A 14082-nucleotide genomic window follows, 5' to 3' on the forward strand; every position below is an offset into this window, starting at 1 on the left:
TAAACATTGGGGAACTTACTAGTGATTGTCTTAGAGGCAGATGGCCTCGGAGGTCACAAATTCTGTGGACTCCATGCAAGAGAATAGAGGTGAGTGGTCAACATAAAGGCGCAAAGAAAGAGTAAAACAAATAGCAGGAGCTACAGACCTCTGGGTTATAAAACACCACCCAACATTTCACTGGATTTCACAGTTTTTTCCTACAAAGTATCAGGTTCCATCTCTTGCGGAATTTTTCTTTCCTAACTTCTATAGCAAGCAAATTTTCTTACAGTTGCGAGGGTGGTGTTTATGTTTTTAAGATGGTTCTTAGACTTTTAAAAAAGATTTTATTTTATTTTACTTATTTTTGTATATAAAAGAATATTTTAATCTTGTCCTTAGGAACTATAAAGACTGTACGTGATTTGGAAGTGAGACCCTACCAAACAATGGCCAAAGAAGAATCATTCACTCTATGCCTTTTCTTTGGTCAGGTCACCCAGATATAGACTATTACCAGCTCTGATTGTTGTCGCTTGTGGCCCCACATTGTGTTTACCTGTGTATTCACCGTAGTTGAGTTTCCCTTCCACGTAGACGCGGGACCCCTTTTTCACATACTGATACGCCATGTCTCTGAGGCCTGGTCCGAATACTGATACTCTGTGCTCTGTCGTCTGACTGACATCACCCATTTGGTGCACTCCACTCTCCCCTGACCGCCACACCTCATTCGTTGCTAGGGAAATATCGTGACCGGGTTCTTCCCTTCCACCTATCTCATGATGGGGTCCTGACCCACTGTTCCAAGGAGCTGCACACAGTTCAGAGATCTTTCAGGATCAAAGCTGCTGGCAATTTCAGACTCACTTCTTACAAACTGATGAAATACCCCTAACACGGGTCTTTGAAACACGGCTTCTATTTGCTTTTCCTACGGTCTGTCTTTGGTCTTCCCCTAGCAAAGGACTCGTAGCTCCCTCCCTCCTTCACCGGATGCTCTAGCTTGAACCAAAAGATTTTATTTTTAAGCAATCTCTACACCTAACACGGGGCTTGAATTCACAACCTTAGATCAAGAATTGCAGGGGCACCTGGGTGGCTCAGCCACCTCTTGGTTTTGGCTCAGGTCAGGAGCTCACGGTTTGTGGGTTCAAGCCCTGCGTGGGGCTCTGCCCTCACTGTGGAGTCTGCTTGGGATTCTCTCTCCATATCCCTCTCTCTCTGCCCCTCCCCTGCTCACTCATGGTATCCACCCCCCACTCTCAAAATAAGTACATAAACATTTTTTTTTAAAGAGTTGCGTGCTTCACTGACTGAGCCAGCCAGGAGCCCCTGATTTTTAGACTTTTTATCCCTCTTTATATCAGGTTAGATTTTAATTTGCAAACTGAAAAAACCAAAAAAACCAAAAAACCAAAAAGATCTAAAGATCTAAAAAAAAAAAATCCAGAAAAATGTTACAGGTAGAAACCAGAAATGTACATTTTGCCTCCCAACCTGTCAACAAAGTACGAGGATGGTCCCACGAACGAAATGTCCCATGGCAGCTGATGTTGAACTTCCTTGCTGCCCAGCTTACAATTCATCTGACTAAAAACAATACTTAACCTCAGTGTTTTTCTGTCATTTCAGGATCTCACTGTACTGAAACATGCCACTGTGGTATACAATTAAGAAGGGAATTGAAACAAGGGAGATTTTTACTGTTAAGAAATGTAAGAAACAGTGCTTGCTTTATCGTATGATTTCTATGCTTTCTAATTACGTGAACTCCAAACTAGATAGCAGGAACTTCGTCTTGCTTTCTTGGGCCCAGCTTTTTGGGCAGCGCCCCCCCCCAACTGCCACCATGAGTATACATTAAGTGTTTAATAAGGAGACAGATGCCCAGATACTGGCTTCCAGAACTGAAGGAGTCTCCCAGTGCCTGTGGACACTTTGGGAAAGTCAGTTTTCACCACAGAGCAGCGTGGTTAGTCTCTCTCTCTCTCTCTCTCTCTCTCTCTCTCTCTCCCTCTCTCTCTTTTATAGGTTCGAGCTTCTTACTGTTGTATGTTGAATTTCGGTTATTATTAAAGTCTGTAGCAATTAACATCAAAATATAAATACTTGAAATTTAAGCGTAGAAAATTTGGTGAGTAAAATAGTGTCCCGGAGGAGATGTAAAAACCCAAGGCTGCCCACAAAGGTAGGTTTTCATATAGCTTGTGTTAGGTAGCATAGTATTGTGTGTGTGTGTGTGTGTGTGTGTGTGTGTGTGTGTGTGTCTTTAGGGATGCCACAACAAAGCACTACAGAAGAGGTGTCTTCAACAGCAGAAATTAATTTTCTCACGGCTCTGGAGGCAGAAGTTTGAAATCGAGGTGTTGGCAGGGTTGATTTCTTCTGAGGCCAGTTTCCCTGGCTGGTAGACGGCTGTCTTCTCTCCGTCTTCACGTGGTCCTCCTTCTCTGTGTGTCTGTGTCCAAATCTTCTCTTCCAACAAGGATACCAGTCATATTGGGTTGGGGTCCACTTTAATGACCTCACTGTGACTTAATTACCCCCGAAAGACCCTATCCCGGTAGATCCCCATCATACTCTGAACTGCTGGAGTTAGTGTTTCAACATATGAATTTCGGGGGACACAGTTAGGTCCCCAGCAATGGGTATGTGGCCTTAACAGCTTTACTGAGGTATAATTTATGCGCCACAAATTGTACCCACCTTAGAACTGCTTGGTATTGCTCTAAGTCTCAAAGAGTACGATGATTTAGTGGGAGTGTTGGATGGCAACCTAACTGTTGCATTCTCAAATTACTTACTAAATTTTGTATTTTCATAAGGGATTAGAACTACTGTTTTTATGCATGTGTGGAGTCAGGAAGTATGCGGGAAATCTTCGTACTTGCCCCCCAATTTTGCCATGAACCTCAAACGTCTCTAAAAAAGGTGCCTTTAAAAAAATTTTTTTTAATGTTTATTTTTCAGAGAGAGAGAGAGAGAGAGAGAGAGAGACTGAGTGTGTGTGAGCCGGTGAGGGGCAGGCGGAGAGGGAGACACGGAATCTGAAGCAGGCTCCAGGCTCCGAGCTGTCAGCACAGATCCCGATGCGGGACTCGAACTCACCAACCATGAGGTCATGACCAGAGCTGAAGTCAGACGCTCAACCTACTGAGCCACCCAGACACTCCAAAAAATTAAGACTTAATAAAAACAAAACAGTTGCTTATTGGCCTAAAATTTTCCCTGATCAATTATATTGGCATTAATACATTTTGCACTTGGCGTTCTACCTGTTTTTGCTCCTGTTCTGCCATGGGCTTTCAGAGAAGGATGAAAACACAGGCCCCAAACAATGGAGGGTGTCATTTAACTTGTTAACTACAGTTTGATAGAATGGAAAGAGCACTGGGCCTAACGGGGAGCTCTCAGTTTGGTCTGATCTCCATGCTTTCCTCTCTGAGCCCTGGTCCCCTCACCAAAATAAAACCCTCCTCACTGTGTGGGATGCTTATAAGCATCAAATGAGATCACACAGGTCAAAAATCCTTGAAAATTATAAATTGCAATGTAAATGTAAGGTGGTGTTACTTTTTTTTTGTTTTTACATTTTATTTATTTTTGATAGAGACAGAGCACAAGTGGGGGAGGGGCAGAGAGAGGGACACAGAGGGACACAGAGACACAGAGTCCCAAGCAGGCTCCAGGCTCTGAGCTGTCAGCACAGAGCCTGACGCAGGGCTCGAACCCACAAACTGTGAGATCATGACCTGAGTCGGACGCTTTACCGACTGAGCCACCCAGGCGGTATTACTTTTTGAAGAGAAATAAAATGGGGCCCCTAATTAGAAAGAATTAAAATAAACTCTTGTGAATTGTTAACACTTTATTCAGTTACTCTGAAGCATAATTATCTTGCCAGAGCCTCAAATTTTAAATTGGTTTATGATCTAATTTTGAAGGCACCGAACTGCCTAAAGAAATTGGCTCAAAACTACAAAGAGAGATTAGGGCGTGCGTTAACTATTGCAAAATCAGGTTTTCAAGTTCACGAACGGAAGTCATATTGATAACACCTTTCTGTACACCTCTTACTAGATTGCATTTAATACACTGGAAAAGCTGTTTTCAGCTTGAAGCTTCCTTTGCTTTTGCTCACAAAGGCCTCTTCCCCAAAAGTTATGTATTACGTGATCATAGGGCTTGGAAAAGGAAAAGTCATTCCCAACATTCCACTCTGCCATATACCTGAGTTCGGATCACCCCCACCGCAGCCAAAATGCTCTGATGCTAAAGTCAAACTTGGGTCTCAGTTGAAATATACATAGTGAGGCAGCTTTATAGCAAATTGATTTATCATTAAATAAGGCTGCCTCAGAACCCATACTTTTTTTTTTAAGAAGTAGTTTTTTAAAAGTGTTTATTTATTTATTTTGAGAAAGAAAGAGAGAGAGAGAGAGAGAGCGTGCATGCTAGTGAGCATAGTGAGGGGCAGGGAGAGAGGGAGAGAGAGAATCCCAAGCAGGCTCTGCACAGTGTAGAACCTGATGCAGGGCTCGATCCCATGAACTGTGAGCTCATGACCTGAGCCAAAGTCAGGAATCAGATGCTCAACCGACTAAGGCACCCAGGTGCCCCACAGAACCCATATTTTTAAAGTTTGTTTATTTTATTTTATTTAAAAAAAAAATTTTTTTTTCAATGTTTATTTATTTTTGGGACAGAGAGAGACAGAGCATGAACGGGCGCGGGGCAGAGAGAGAGGGAGACACAGAAACGGAAACAGGCTCCAGGCTCTGAGCCATCAGCCCAGAGCCCGACGCGGGGCTCGAACTCACGGACCGCGAGATCGTGACCTGGCTGAAGTCGGACGCTTAACCAACTGCGCCACCCAGGCGCCCCAAAGTTTGTTTATTTTTGAGGGAGAGAAAGACAGAGTGTGAGCAGGGGAGGGGCAGAGAGGGAGAGGGAGACACAGAATCCGAAGCAGGCTCCAGGCTCCGAGCTGTCAACACAGAGCCTGACGGCAGGGCTCGAACCCACGGACTGGGTGATCATGACCTGATCCAAAGTTGGACGTTTAACCAACTGAGCCACCCAGGTACCTCACAGAACCCATATTTTTTAAAGAGATCTTTAGGGGGCGCCTGGGTGGCGCAGTTGGTTGGGCGTCCGACTTCAGCCAGGTCACGATCTCGCGGTCCGGGAGTTCGAGCCCCATGTCGGGCTCTGGGCTGATGGCTCAGAGCCTGGAGCCTGTTTCCGATTCTGTGTCTCCCTCTCTCTCTCTGCCCCTCCCCCGTTCATGCTCTGTCTCTCTCTGTCCCAAAAATAAATAAACGTTGAAAAAAAAAAAAAAATTTTAAAGAGATCTTTAGTCCTTGAAGCAACGCACCTGAATGGAAGACAGGCTCCTTCTTTGTAACGTAGGAGGTTTACTGCGGCAGGGAAGGTAGACATGGGGGAACCCGCGTGAATATGCAGGATGGTTCTTATGCAGGTATTTTAGGACAGGATGTTATTCCCACAAAATTATCGGTATTTACTTATCCTTTTAACTGTTGTAAGAGTTCACTGAGCAGTACGTGTGGGAACCCCCATTTGTGGACCAATGAACGATGAAGCTTGTAACTTCAAGTAAAATATAGTTAATTATATTTAGAGCTTATGACTGGCAATTCTTAGATTGAATCACCCAACTTCCAAAGAACTAGTGCATTCTTAAGAACATTAAGTCTTCTTATATATTATTACAAAACATCTTTCTTTCTAAATGAAGTTGCTTTTTCAAATGGAAACCATTAGTGGTGCATTGAACCATACGTGGAAAGAAATCAGATAACAGAAAGTTCTGTTGGTTTCCTCAGGATGTTAATTTTAAACACGCTTTTACAAACAGATCTGTCTTAGTGTACTTGCTTTTTCTTCATTGGAACTGAAGTCTAAGCCGGCCGTAGAGTTCAGTGTCTCAACCCACATAATATTTTTTAGGGAAGCCATTGAAAACAGCTGGGGCTAACAGAGTCTCCAGACCTCAAGGCCATGGGTAAGTTATGAAAGCCACGTGGTGGATATCCAGCTGTAGCTTCCACATTAGGTAGATGTTTCAAGGGAAAGGCAAAATGTCTTTCCTACTGACTGCCCCCCCCACCCCCGCCAAGAATATTTTGCTCTTTAGACAAAAGTGGGAGAGAGGAGACTCTAGAATTGTCTGAGGTGTAGTCTGTACTCATTCAACACAAACTGAGCTGCAACCTCAGAAACAGAGAAGGTACCAAGATAGCATATGACCTTTTCAGCATCTCAGGTAACTACCACATCTGTCTCTGGAACTCCTAGCAAGCCACGAGGTTGTCGACATGGACACAGGCACAGACCTATGTTTTATTTTTAATTATTTATTTATTTTTTATTAAAATTTTTTAAATGTTTATTTAGTTTTGAGACATAGACACACACAGAGTGTGAGTGTGTGTGTGTTTGGGCAGGGGGGAGGCACAGAGAGAGAGACAGACACAGAATCCGAAGCAGGCTCCAGGCTCTGAGCTGTCAGCACAGAGCCTGACGTGGGGCTCGAATCCACAAGCTGTGAGATCACGACCTGATCCGAAGTCAGATGCTTAACCGACTGAGTTTAACCCAGGCGCCCCAGACTTATGTTTTTAATCATAAACTCTCTTCCCTTTATTCCTGTTTTTTTTTTTTTTTTAAAACAGGAGTGGACAAAATCCTGACATTTTCCCAAGCCTACGTTTTTCACATTACCGCTTCTTTTCATCAAAATGCTTCTAGAATAGTCATCTCTGGATTATTCCCTGATTAGCGGGATGTAGTAAATCGTAAAGGCCCCTCCTTCTAAAGAGATTTGGAGAAGTGTTGAGCAGTCAGTTTTCATCCCAAATCCTATGCTATGAATTGCTGGGTTTGTTACTGATTATTCTGAGCAGCGTCTCTGTGTCATGGCAATGAACTTTAGAACTTACATTCATCTTCTCTGACTGCAGGGATCGCATGTCCTTGCCCTACAGGGAGTTGGTGCGTTTCTCCAGTTTCCAGATGCTTTTCCATGAGTCCAGTTTCCTTCTTGGGGCATCAGTCTTTCTCGTGGCAGGTGGAAGATAGCTCTCGTTTAGCAGAAGACTGGGCCATCTTTCCCTTACTCAGTAACAGGTTTTGTGCAGTTGCTGCTTGTAGAAGACTTTCAGGACGTCTCTGTCAGTGGAATGAGCCAATATAGACAGAAGGACATCTCCTCGGAGGTCGTCCCTGAGGAAGACCTGTGGAGAATGAGTGGGGAGCTAAGAAAACCCAAATCCTTGGGGCGCCTGGGTGGCGCAGTCGGTTAAGCGTCCGACTTCAGCCAGGTCACGATCTCGCGGTCTGTGAGTTCGAGCCCCGCGTCAGGCTCTGGGCTGACGGCTCGGAGCCTGGAGCCTGTTTCCGATTCTGTGTCTCCCTCTCTTTCTGCCCCTTGCCCGCTCATGCTCTGTCTCTCTCTGTCCCCCCAAAAAATAAATAAACGTTGAAAAAAAATTTTAAAGAAAACCCAAATCCACTGATGACCTTCAGTAGAAGCAAGGAAATAAGTTATAAATCAATTTTTTAAATTGTTTATTTTTGAGAGAGAGAGAAAGAGACAGAGTACAAGTGGGTCAGGGGCAGAGAGAGAGGGAGACACAGAGTCCCAAGCAGGCTCCAGGCTCTGAGTGATCAGCATAGAGCCTGAGGCGGGGCTCGAGCTGATGAAACGTGAGATCGTGACCTGAGCCGAAGTCAGACGCTTAACCGACTGAGCCACCCAGGCGGCCCAGCTATAAATCCGTCTTAAAGGAAACACATTAAAGGCCAAGTTTTTCGAATCAAATTGCTCAGTTGTGCATATCGAAAACTTGTGTACTAAGAGGGAGCAGATTTCTAAAAGTGATATACCCGTGTCAATGTGGGCCTACATTTTCACTCAGCAAGTATTTTCATTGTCAAATGTATCCCCGGGATTCTGTTGACTTTTAGAAATATAAAAATGGATATGACATGATTTCTGCCAAGTTGGAACACAAATGAATAAAGGTCTTAACAATTTCAAAAGGACATTTGAGTGATTCAAAAATCCCATTTTGAGGGAAATGTCATTGTACAGCAAACACAAAGTATATATATGAAACAGTTCTAAGACTTTTAGTGCCCTCGTAATGAAACACTGACAAATCATAGATAGCGGTTAATATTCATTTGATAATCTATAATACTCTGATATTAGCTGCATATAAAAATGAGCTCATCTGTATCAATGAAAACATGGTATATTTTTCCACTTGAACAGTACTTGACAAAAACAATGTTTTTAAAAAAAATGCAACTAGGGGTGCCTGGGTGGCTCAGTCGGTTAAGCGTCCGACTTCAGCTCGGGTCACGATCTCGCGGTCCGTGAGTTTGAGCCCCGCGTCGGGCTCTGGGCTGATGGCTCAGAGCCTGGAGCCTGCTTCCGATTCTGTGTCTCCCTCTCTCTCTGCCCCTCCCCCGTTCATGCTCTGTCTCTCTCTGTTCCCAAAATAAATAAACATTAAAAAAAAAATTAAAAAACAAACAAACAAAAAACAAAACAAAAAAAACTGCAACTAACCTTTGAGAGGCTTATTGTGAATCATTGGATCAAGTTGGGTTTGTATAAATGAGCACTTGATGAAATGTTAAGGCAGGAAAAGAAATTTGCTGACTTTTAACATCCTTTACGGTGATTGGTTTTCACCCTGTACGTCTACTTTATGCTGTAATGAATACCATACTTGGATCTCCTTTGGAAATATTTACTTGCTCCAATAAAAGAGAAATAGAAAAAAGTTACTCATTCTTGTGCTCAGAACAAGGAAGTTTACGAACACAAATCATTTGGTGGCACTGACAACAGTGGCAGACTGAAATCTGTGACCACACCAACCCTCAATGTCCACGTTGGGCTGGGCTGCCGCGGAAACTGTAGAGGGGTCCCAAATCCACCACCTAGAAGATGGAAATGGAGAAATGGAGCCGAAGAGAAGTGAAAGCAATCATCGATGCTTTAGGTTGAGAACAAGCCCAGAGAAACTATTAGAATTCTTGAGCCTTAACGAACCATTCTGATCCCTGGGTCTGGTTTTACCCCTAAATTAGGTCATGGAACGTAATTTTGCCCAGAAGAGAAATCCTGTTCTTTAACTTCAAAGCTTAACCCCACTCCCCAAATGCACATGCTGCTCGTATATCAAAGTACCGTGTGCCAGAGGGAAGGGATCTTTAAAATCCTCCCCCCAATAGTGTTGATTACAGGTAAGATGCAAAGAGCAGAGGAGCTGTTGAGCTAAAACATAGAGAATTTACAAGTAAAATCTCACTTTTCTTAGCTGACATTCAAGCCACAAAAGCTCTTCGCAGTAATTTAGAATATTATCCTAAAAGGCTCTCCCAAGCCTCGAATGTGAATCCAGTCGCGTATCGGGGTGGAAAAGTTTAAAATAAAAATGTGTCTATGTATTTCTGCTGAATGAGAACCCTCCCTCAGGAGGAGACGCACTTACGCATTTTTTTTTTTTTCCTGTCCCTGTCGGGGCCAACATGGCCAAGTTTTCAAAGTGCTTGGCAGCTCATCATTTCAGAGTGTTCTCAAGTAGGTCAGAAGAAAACAATTCTTTAATGATGACCTTCATGCTCTCCTTTGATGACAGGAAGTATAGAGGCCCTGCACAGATCACCGGCTTCTGTGCTACAAGCCTACATTTTGTTTGGTGTTTTGAGAAACGCAGCGTCCATAATTCCGACTACAGGTGGTTAGTTTTGTAATTAGTCATAGGGAATTTACCTTGGCAATTTTTGCTGTCTAGAAAAGTGCGTGCAGCTCTTAACCCATTGTACTCTGAGAGCTCCGATTCTGTCTGTATTTTAATGACTTTCCCATTTTTTGAGGTTTCGTGAGTGATCTCCTGATTCCTTGGTGTCCGGAGGTCCAGAGACACCGTGCCGCAGAAAGAGAGACAGACTTATTTCCAAAATAATATTGGGAAGATATGGGTGACAAAATATTTTGTGTGTGACTTCCGGGGGAGATGGCTTGGGTGTTGAAATCTTATCACTTTGGAAACATTTCATTGGTTTATGGGAATAGCAGGGAAGACGCGTTTATTCCAAATATTTCATGCGATCAAGTTATGTTTTTCTATTCCAATACTTCATTTTTTAAGATACTGGTATTTTTCAAACAGATGGAAAAGGAAGGTATTCATCTGTGTATTGAGAGTTTACTATTTGCCAGCAACTGACCTCCATGCGTAGGCTGCGTCCGAGAATTATGTAGGCAAAATCCCTGCTTTCACGAAGAATAGGTTCCAGCCGAGGAGACAGGCAATAAATACTGCAGAGATCACCTTGAATAAACAACACAGTGGAACCTAGTGACAAACAGAGACATAGATTTAGGTAGTCCCTCTATGTCAATTGGCAAAAAAGCAGAATATGTGGGTCTAGATGCTGGTGGGTGGGAGGATGTGGTTGGGGAGGCCTGGGCAGTCGTGATTGTGTCAGTGCTTTCTGGAAAGTGGGAGGCAGGAACATCAGCAGAAAGTGAGGATGGGGAAGAGGTGTTGGGGGGTTTGAAGATAGACGCTGAAGGGTACGACACTGACGCATTTCGTACAGAAAATGATGTCACGGACACTTGTAAATGACCACTGGGATCGAACAGATGACAGTGTCCCATGCCTCGTTCAGAATTTGGGAGAAAGAGTTGCAGGCAGGGATGGTCAAAATAACTCTCCACCAACAGGTATGCCCTTTCCGTCCTCCTAAAGATCACCACTCCCTTAAAGCTGGTGTACGTGGTACAGGTGCTTCCAATTTTTGGTGTTTAAGTTGGGTTCGAAGCTGCTTGCTTCTCTGAGACACTGAATTTGACAAGTTTTCCCTTCCCCTGCTGCTTTTGTTGCTTTGTTTTTTTTTTTTCCGATTGTGGTAAAAGAGACCTAACATCACATTTATCACCTTAGCCATTGGTAAGTATGCATTTGTGACATTATCTCCATGCACAGGGTTGTGTAACTGTCGCCAATACCTATCTCTAGAACTTTTTCATCATTCCCAACATAAACTCTGTACTTTCTAGACGATTACTCCCCCTTGGCCCCTCCCTTCACCCTGTGGTAACCCATATTCTACTTTCTGTCTTCATGAATTTGCCTGTTCCGGGCACGTCACATAAATGGAATCGTACGGTATTTGTCCTTCTGTGCCTGGCCTGTGGCAATTCGCACAATGTTTTTAAGGTCCATCCATGTCGTAGCATATGTCACAATTTCATCCCTTTGGGCTTTTAGTATGGTAAAAGCTTACTGCCACAGCCATCACATGGGTGCAGGGGCACACGGGCGAAAAACCCTGGCGATGCCCTCTGCCTTTCTCTTCTCTTGGGGTCTCCCGCAGACCCCAGCACGAAATTGTTCTCCGTGAGCAACACTTGAGCTGTCCCGTTCCCATGGCCTACACACCATACCGGGTTTACACGGGAAGGCAGAATCTTGTTCCTAGCAATGCATCGAGACCCTGGAAGGCTGCCAGGCTGCTAGCTAGCCCTTGAGGCCTTGCTCGCTGCAAATGACCTGCGCTGGGCGGAGCCGGGCAGGTGCAGAGGGAAGATGGCCACTGCCTATCGAAAGCAGATGCCGCCTGCTGACCCAAATAGGGCCAGCACAGGCAGGGGGTGGAGAAGAAACATTTTGGTCGTTGTTTCCATCATTTTCCTCCTCGGAAGGAAATCCTCTTTCAAACGGCAGAGCCCCCACAAGGAACGGACGCGAATCACAGGCATTTGTATGTGGCCTTTTCTAACTGCGCATTCTGCTGCTTAATGGACGACTTTGGAAGCTTAAAAGACCTGGAGTCCTCCGGTCTTAAATCCCTTGGGCCTTTGAGCTCAAGAGCTGTTGCATTTGAAGAAGTTCTGGCCCGCTTTCCAGATCTCTTTTCTCAGAAGAACTAACGCTGAAAAAGTATTTTCTAAAATTCCTACCGTCAGTGATATTATTTTTGAAATGAAAACACATTTTATTTTTTTTTTTAACGTTTATTTATTTTTGAGACAGAGAGAGACAGAGCATGAATGGGGGAGGGTCAGAGAGAGGGAGACACAGAATCCGAAGCAGGCTCCAGGCTCTGAGCGGTCAGCCCAGAGCCCGACGCGGGGCTCGAACTCACGGACCGCGAGATCATGACCTGAGCCGAAGTCGGACGCTTAACCGACTGAGCCACCCGGGCGCCCCTGAAAACACATTTTAATGAAAAGACTCACTTTTGTTCTTGTTGTTGAATATCAAGTGACTTGTGCTTTCAGTATGAGACCTGTCTATCTCTTCCGTAGGCTGTTATTAACACCGGTAGCAATAAAGACTTTTTTAAAGGCTTAGTGTATGCCATGCTTGGGTAGACATTTGATATACACCCTTACTTGGGGCGCCTGGGTGGCTTAGTCGGTAGAGCATCTGACTCTTGATCTGAGGGTTGTGAGTTTGAGCTCCACGCTGAGTGTGGAGCCTCCTTGGAAAAAAAAAAAAAAAAGATGGAAGGGTGACCTGAAACCCCTGGCCAAACGCCTTGCTTTATGAATCAGGAGACTAAGGCTAGGAGTAGTTTCAGCTCTGCTTGCTGGGTGAGCTGGTTAATTGCAGGGCCAGAACTGGGGTCACCCAAGCCCAGATAACTCACGTGCTCGCATATAAGGTTTTCTTGTAAAATGCTTTATATCCAGTGGCTTAAAAATCAAAACTCTGGGGGCGCCTGGCTGGCTTGCTTGGTCAATGGAGCTCGGGGTTTTGGGTTCCAGCCCCATTCTGGGTGTAGAGATGACTTAAAAATAAAATCATTAAAAAAACAAAAACAAACCAAAACTCTGGTAAATATTGAAACACAAAACAGTAAGTTGGAGGAAGGAGAGCTGGGAGGTGAGGTATCAGGGTTTTTCTAGAAAGTGATAAAATGGGTTATTTCAAGGTATTGCAGCTGCATTCAGTTAGACAGACCCCTTTGCTCTCATCCTGTTTGCCTTCTCTCTCCTCTCTTCCTCCCACCTCTCGTCTTGTTCCTTGAGCTGCCCTTTAACAGCAAGACATCCCATCCCAAAGGTGATGCCTGTGTTTGGATAATGGTGTCGCCTGATTAAAAAAAAAAAAAATGTTTCTTGGACCTGCTGGAGCTCGCATCTCAAAGCAAACAAGAAAAATCCACACTAGCAATAATAATCCTTAGGTATGTGGTGAAGTGTGCGAAATCAAAGCAGTTATTTGTGTTTGAACGTGAAAAGGAGTGCCCAGTTGCCTTCTGTTATTTTTTTCCACGTTTAGTATTGCTGTCCAATGTATCTTATTTTATTATTGGTTTTTAGAGCTTATGTATTTATGTATTATTTATTTATTTATTTATTTATTTAGAGTAACCTCTACACCCAACGTGGGGCTCGAACTCATGACCCCAAGGTCGAGTCACATGCATCGCATGCTCTACGGTTGGAGCCATCCAGGTGCCCCATTCAATGGATTTTAAATTTATTTTTAGTTGCCAACTGGCTTCATTGTCTTCTCCTTACAGCCATCAGTTGAGCTGCTGCTGTCTTTTAGGGCACTGAGGACGGGTGGGATGGCAGAGGACCAGACACCGGGCGCATCCTTAGGTCTGATCGCAGTTTATGCTCAGGGTCTGGTCGTCAAGGCACCTAATTCACTGGCATGTTCCCTGTTCTGCTGAGAAGACACAACAAAGCCCCAGGTCAAGGGCTGGGGTGGCTACACGCTGCTGCTCGAGATGAACGTCCGGTGTCCCCAGCCTCGTCCCTTCCTTCTCAGGACAGGGTGGCTGGAACCAGCTGAGAGCATCAATGCGCAGTCCCCTCAGCACAGCTGGGCTCCCCCAGACCCGGTGGAACAGGGGCTCTGTGCAGAGCCCACGCACCTGGACACGAACAGCAGTGGTGGTTTCATCTGCAAAACAGGAAAGCCTTATATAGCAAAACCTCAGCTAACAGGAAGCCAACGAATCCAGACTTCTCATTCACCAGTGACTCTTGTAACCAGCTCTTCTCAAATAGGCTTCTCAAATAATTGT

At 44.4% G+C, this 14082-nt stretch overlaps 1 pseudogene; it reads right to left on the reverse strand.

Annotated features, from left to right (window-relative positions):
* Positions 1-455: 455 nt before the first annotated feature.
* Positions 456-6980, reverse strand: LOC122470019 (annotated as a pseudogene).
* Positions 6981-14082: the final 7102 nt, after the last annotated feature.

The sequence above is a fragment of the Prionailurus bengalensis genome, chromosome D3, assembly GCF_016509475.1.
Source record: "Prionailurus bengalensis isolate Pbe53 chromosome D3, Fcat_Pben_1.1_paternal_pri, whole genome shotgun sequence".
Taxonomy (NCBI): Eukaryota; Metazoa; Chordata; class Mammalia; order Carnivora; family Felidae; genus Prionailurus; species Prionailurus bengalensis.